At 44.4% G+C, this 7,156-nt stretch overlaps 1 pseudogene; it reads left to right on the forward strand.

Annotated features, from left to right (window-relative positions):
- Positions 1 to 921: 921 nt before the first annotated feature.
- Positions 922 to 1,871, forward strand: LOC100386659 (prohibitin 1 pseudogene; annotated as a pseudogene).
- The last annotated feature ends 5,285 nt before the right edge of the window (positions 1,872 to 7,156 follow it).

Here is a 7,156-nt window from a genome sequence, read left to right on the forward strand (position 1 = left end):
TTCTCATCTCCACACCAGCAGAGAGGGACTCACGGGACTCTGCAGGGCTGGACCCTACAGGTAGTGAGTTCTCACAACATCGCATGGTGTGGAAGGGGCTCTTCCCTCTTCCCTTGGCACCTCTCCTTCCTGCCGTCTTGTGAAGAAGCTGCCTTGCTTCCCTTTCCTTCCACCATGAGTGTAAGTTTCCTGAGGCTTCCCCAGAAAATGCTGAAATATGAGTCAATTAACCCTCTTTCCTTTATAAATTACCCAGTCTTGGGCAGTTCTTTATAGCAGCATAAAAATGGACTAATTCATCTGAGATTATTGCTTCTGTCCTGGATGTCTGAATCAGCCACAGAACCTAGCATTGCCCCATATTTCAGTTGAGGTAGTCATGTACTAGCAGGTAGTAAAGAAAAATTACTTAAGACACTTGTTAAAGATGGTAGGAAGGCTTCTCTCAAGAGGAGTTACTGCAATGAAAGTTTTGCAGTGGGGAGGAGAGAGATCAAGCTTCACTCTAAATACAAGAAGGAGAAATGGGATGTTTAGCTGAGTGAAATGGGAGTCAGTGGATGGAAAATTCCTCAGAGGAAACATCAAAACTAGGGTGACTCTTGCTAGGCTAGCTCAAAAAATATTTTTTTGAAAAACCACTTTATTGAGATATGACTGACATGAAAAAAGCTGTACATATATAATGTATATAACTCAATGAGTTTGGGGATGAATATACAGTCGTGGCACTATCAGTATCATCAAGACCATGAATACATCCATCATCTCCCAAAGTTTCCTCCAACTGCCTTTATTATTATTATTGCTATTTGTGTGTGTGTGCATGTTTGTATATGTGTAGTACGAACACTTAATATAAGAGGTATCGGGGCAATTCATTTGGAGGTCAGAGTGGAAGCAGGTCCATCAGAAGAAAACATGGCTTCCAAAGTGTTCGAGTCCATTGGCAAATTTGGCCTGGCCTTAGCTGTTGCAGGAGGCGTGGTGAACTTGTCCTTATATAATGTGGATGCTGGGCACAGAGCTGTCATCTTTGACCGATTCTGTGGAGTACAGGACATTGTGGTAGGGGAAGGAACTCACTTTCTCATCCCATGGGTACAGAAACCAATTATCTTTGACTGATGTAATGTGCCAGTCATCACTGGTAGCAAAGATTTATAGAATGTCAACATCACACTGCGCATCCTCTTCTGGCCCATTGCTAGCCAGCTGCCTCGCATCTTCACCAGCATTGGAGAGGACTATGATGAGCGCGTGCTGCCGTCCATTACCACCGAGATCCTCAAGTCAGTGGTGGCTTGCTTTAATGCTGGAGAACTAATCACCCAGAGAGAGCTGGTCTCCAGGCAGGTGAGCGACGACCTTACGGAGTGAGCAGCCACCTTTGGGCTCATCCTGAACGATGTGTCCTTGACACATCTGACCTTCAGGAAGGAGTTCACAGAAGCAGTGGAAGCCAAACAGGTGGCTCAGCAGGAAGCAGAGAGAGCCAGATTTGTGGTGGAAAAGGCTTAGCAGAAGAAAAAGGCAGCTATCATCTCTGCTGAGGGCGAATCCAAGGCAGCTGAGCTGATTGCCAACTCACTGGCCACTCCAGGGGATGGCCTGATCGAGCTCCGCAAGCTAGAAGCTGTGGAGGACATCGCGTACCAGCTGTCACGCTCTCGGAACATCACCTACCTGCCGGCGGGGCAGTCCGTGCTCCTCCAGCTGCCCCAGTGAGGGCCCACCCTACCTGCACCTACACGGGCCAACTGGGCCACAGCCCCAGTGATTCTTGACACCACATTCCTTCTGCCCCCAGCCCAGAAATCACTGTGAAATTTCATGATTGGCTTAAAGTGAAGGAAATAAAGGTAAAATCACTTCAGGTCTCTAAAAAAAAAAAAAAAAAAAAAAAAAAAAGAGCTATCCTCTTAGAAAATTTTAAGTATACAATGCAGTATTGTTAACTATAGGCATCAGCTGTACAGTGGATTTCCAGAACTTATTTTTATTAACTGAAATTTTGTACCCTTTGACCATCACGTTCCCACTTCCCACTTCCTCCAGCACGTAGAAGTCACCATTCCACTTTCCATTTTTTTGTTTGACATTTTTAGATTCTGCATGTGAGATCAGATAGTGTTTAGCTTTCTGTGTCTGGCTTATTTCATTTAGCATAATATCCTCCAGATTCATCCATGCTGTTCCAATGGCAGTATTTTCTTTCTTGTTTTTTTTAAAGGTGAAAAATATCCCATGATGCATCTATGCCACGTTTTCCTTGTTCATTCATATGGAAATGTGGAAGTTGTTTTCACACCTTGGCTATTGTGAATAATGCTGCAGTGAACATGGAAGTGCAGGTATCTCTTTGAGATCCTGATTTCAATTTCTTTAGATAAATGCCCAGAAGTGGGGTTGCTGAGTCGTGTGGTAGCTCTCTTTTTAATTTTCTGAGAAACTACCATACTATTTACCATAATGGCAATACCAATTTACATTCCTACCAGCAGTGTACATGAGTTTTCTTTTCTTCATATCCTCACCAGCACTTTTTATCTTTTGGTTTTTTGACTCAACAGTATTCTTGTTTGCCAAAGCCAGCCAGCATGATAAATAATGTGAATTGGGGGTGGGAGGTGAGGAATTTGATCAGGTATTGAGAGTAATCAAATACCAAGGTGGGACATTTCCACTAAACTGACTTAGAGGATCGTACTGGATTAAGTGGTCCAAAGACAGAAGCCAAGGTGGGGACCTAGTCAAGAAAAGGAGCCTGACTCAGGATTGGTCGAGGACAGAATCCTTGCTACAGATAGCACCAAATGCAGCCAGGACCTGGATGGATTTGGGGAACTCCCAACTACAAACACTTGTCCTGGCCAGATGCAGTGGCTCATGGCTGCAATCTCAACACACTTGAGGATCACCACTCGAGGTTGAGAGCAGCCTGGCAGACAGAGCAACAACTTGTCTCTACAAAAAAAAAAAAAAAAAATTATGACACACTGTAGCCTCTTGAACTCACAGGGTTCAAGAGATCCTTCCACCTCATCCTCCTGGCAGCTGGTAGTCTTCTTGACTAGGGGTGTGCCACCATGCGTGACTAATTTTTCTAATTTTTGTAGAGATGGGGTCTTACTATGTTGCCCAGGCTGATCTTGAACTCCTGAGCTCAAGTGATCCTCCCACCTCTGCCTCCCAAAGTGCTGAGAGTACAGGTGTGAGCCACCTTGCATAGCCTGTGACAATTTTTTTTAAAGATTAACCACACATGGTAGCACCTGTAGTCCCCAGTATTCAGAAGTCTGAGGTGTGAGGATCACTTGAGCCCAGTAAGCTGAGTTTACAGTGAGCTATGATTATGCCACTGTACTCCAGCCTAGGTGACACAACAAAACCCTGTCTCTAACTAAATAAAAATAAATTTTTTGAAAAATGATAAAATTTGGCTCTCTAAAGCCATCTCACTTCTCAATGATTCTAGATGATGAAAAAAAAAAAAAAGACAATTACAGGATGTGTCCTGTATCTATTCATCTCATTAGCCTCTCAGTAACATGATCACATACATTTTACAAGATTCAATTTTTCTGGACAATTTTAAGTGAGTTATGGTGGGGCTTAGCTGTCTGCTCCCATCCCCCTATCCCATGAGTGCTCAGCCCCAGAGAACAGCTCCCTCTCTCTGATGCTCACTCACCCAACTGCTCTCCTAGCTTATTCACAGCACACTGTGGTCCCCACTCCTGGCTTTTCTGCATCTCAAGTTGTTGGTTCCCAAAGCTGCCTGCTCTTTCCTCCCTCAAGCCTGTTTGCCTCAACCACTGATTCTGGTACTTTTCAGTCATGTTTTCTTATTATTTATTTTCCAATCTGTATTAGTATCCTATTATGAATAGGTATTTTATGTACATGGTACAGCACTGCAAGGCTACACAAGGGTATAGGTACAGTGGAAATTGAGTCCCCTTTCACCCACATCTCATAGTAATGGAATCTTCCTCTGTATTTACTACTGTTACCACTTTCTTGAGTATCTTCCCAGAGATGACCTGTGAACTTATAAATACTTATGTATATACACATATTTCTTTTCTTCTATACAGATTGTGCATACTGTACAAATTGCTCTGTATCTGGCATTTCCCCACTGACAGGGTAGCTTGGAGAGTGCTCCATTTCAGTGCACAGAGAGTGGCTCATTCTTGTTACTACTATCACTTTTCTTTGGCTTTGACTCTTGGGAAAAAATGTCTTGGGCCATTCTGGGAGTGCCTCCAAACCTTCCCTCTGCTCCCTGTACTGCAGCTTCTAGCAAGAGGCACCCTCTGCTCACCAGCCCACCCTCAGGGACTTGCACCATCCCCACCCCTCTCCCTGGCCTTCCTGCCAGTGATGCGGGGGAATGAAGCCATTCTAACCACAGAACTTTTCATTTCTGCTACAGAACAGCTGAGCTGAAAAGGGAAATGGCTTTCCCCGTAAGGGAGTCTGAGAACTTTCAACAATGATGTGCCGGTGTCTGGCAAGGAGCCCAGATTCACAAAACCTTCCCAGCCATATCGAATAAATGGCATTTATACCACTAGGACCAGTATCAGCAATATCAAATCAGCAATCCCTCGTGCTTAATATGCATGCTTCTCTTTTAAGATAAACAAGGGGTCACTTTGCACAACAAAGAGTCAGCATCCTTCTCAGGGCCCAGTGCTGCATGGTATCTCAATTTTGTTACTCAGTCTTCATACATGTAAGTCTGAAGCATGGGACCTCTTAGTGGTTATGTAATTATCACTGCCTAAAAATTTAGCCTCTTCTCCACTAATTCAATGCAGAGACAAATGTAAAATTCCAATAGTCAGACCCAGTTAAAAAAAAATTTAGGGGCTGGGACCGGTGGCTAACCCCTACAATTTCAGCACTTCGGGAGGTCAAAGTCAAAGGATTGTTTGAGTCACGAGTTTGAGACCACGCTAGCCAACATAGCAAGACACTGTCTCTACAACAATATTTATATTTTAAATTACCTTGGCATCGTGATGAATGCCTGTAGTCTCTGCTACTTGGGAAGGTAAGGTGGGAGGATTGCTTAAGCCTGGGGACAGAGTAAGACTCTGTCTCAAGAGAAAAAGAAAAAGAATTCAGAGGCCTTTGAGTAAAATTTGGCTAAGAAAAGAATCTTTGTCAAGGGCCAGAGTCTAGGAATGAGAGACTGTAAAAAAAAACTTGAAGGAATCTAGCCCTCATACCAACCTTGGACCACATACATCATGACTTTTCCATGGGAGAGAAATAGATTCTGATCTCATCACAGCTTCTGTCATGTTGAATTTTTCTTTTAATTTAAATCTCTATCTATCCTGAGTAATGAACTACCATCCACTCAAAAATAGATTTTAAGGCCTGACACCATGGTTCATGCCCGTAATTGCAGCACTTATGGAGGCTGAGGCAGGAAAATAATTTGAGATCAGGAGGTTGAAATCAGCCTGGTAAACATATTGAGACCCTGTCTTTCCAAAAAATTAAAAAAACTAGCCAAGCATGGTGGTGCATACCTACAATCTCAACTGGTCCAGACGCTGAGGTGAGAGAATCACTTGAGCTCAGGAGTTCAAGACTGCAATGAGCTATATTCATGCCAGTGCACTCTAGCCTAGGTGACAGAGCAAGCCCTCATCTTTTTTAAAAAAAAGGAAAAAGAAAGAAAGAAAATAAATAGATTTTAATGTATATTTTTTGAACTGCTGCTGCCAAGAATGGCAATGGTTAATTTATAGATGCTGATTTTAAAGGTGTCTGCTATTCTGATTTCCTGCCTTTCCAACCTGTAGGAAACACTTCAGCTTGAAACTTTCACCTTACTTAGTGCGTGAGCCAGAGAGAGTGGTGTGGAGTGTGCATGTAGAATGCAGCAGAGGGGTACAGAGGATTTTGGAATTGTTCTTTCAGGAGGTTGGATTCTATTATGCCCAGGTTATCCAGCTGACCCCATGGGAACCTACATGTGCATAGAACCTCAGCCTAACAACTGCTGGCCCACAGTGGCAGGAACAGACTTCCAGGCTCTCTTCCATGAGCAGGCTGCTTACTCCTCAGAGGCACTCATCCTCTTCTGATCTCTGTTGGAAGAACTGGCTACTGGCCAGAGGCCTATGATGAGATTCCTCTCCACAGCTGGTCCCAGGTATCAGGGAAATTGGAGGCAGAATTGGCATAGGAGCCAGCTGGGAAGAAGTGAGGGAGGTGGCATTGGGTCACTATGCTGATAGTTCCTCATCACTGGCACCACCACTGGGCGGCAGGGCATGGGCTTGTTTACCCAGCTTCAAGATCCAGGGCAATTTTCGTAGTTTTTTAGAGAAGACTTTCTGGGTTGCTGGTGCCTGGTCCCCAGCCCAGCTCTAAGCCCGATGGGTCAGGAAGTTCTCAGGGGCTGCCAACTGACTTAGAGTGTCCACACTGCTTAGAGAAGCTGCTTCTGAGCCGTATCCACAGTGTCAGGCTGAGGCAGATGCCAGCTCACATAAGGCATATTTGCTATATCCTCGGCATGGCAACTGGGAATCCCTACCTCCTCTACTGCGAGTCCTCTCCACAATGTCCTGAGTTCTCCTAGACTGAGGATCATCCATCACCCCTTTCTTACCTGACCATTACTGGGCCAGCTTCCCAGGATGGGATGGAGTGGGATGGCAGACAGACCTAAAAGGGGTCCACTGTGTTTGCAAGAGCTGAGAATGAGGCTGAGTGTCCAGGAAGAGCTACTGAGCAATGTTTCTTGTCACTGTCGCTGGAGTCTTCTGCCTGGAAGAGTAGGCAGGGGATACTGCTTCAACAACCAGAGGAAGCAGGAAGCATCCCACTTGATGACCCCCATTTCTCCCTGCTGCCATAGTTTGTGTTTTGTTTCGTTCTGTTTTTAAAGAGTACCTGGTCCCATGGGCTTTTGGCATGCTCATTTGTCCCAAAACACCTGGTCAACTCTACTTTTTCCTAGCACAGGAGCACAACTTCTCCCAAATGCTGCCGTAAGATTTTGAAAGCTACAACTTCTCTCCATATATTTAGATACCATCTTAGAAAGAAAAGCAAAATCAGAGGCAGCCATTGAGATATTGGACCTTTTAATCCAAAATTGATTGAAGATTTTTTAAACGGT

The sequence above is a fragment of the Callithrix jacchus genome, chromosome 12 (genome assembly GCF_049354715.1).
Source record: "Callithrix jacchus isolate 240 chromosome 12, calJac240_pri, whole genome shotgun sequence".
Taxonomy (NCBI): domain Eukaryota; kingdom Metazoa; phylum Chordata; class Mammalia; order Primates; family Cebidae; genus Callithrix; species Callithrix jacchus.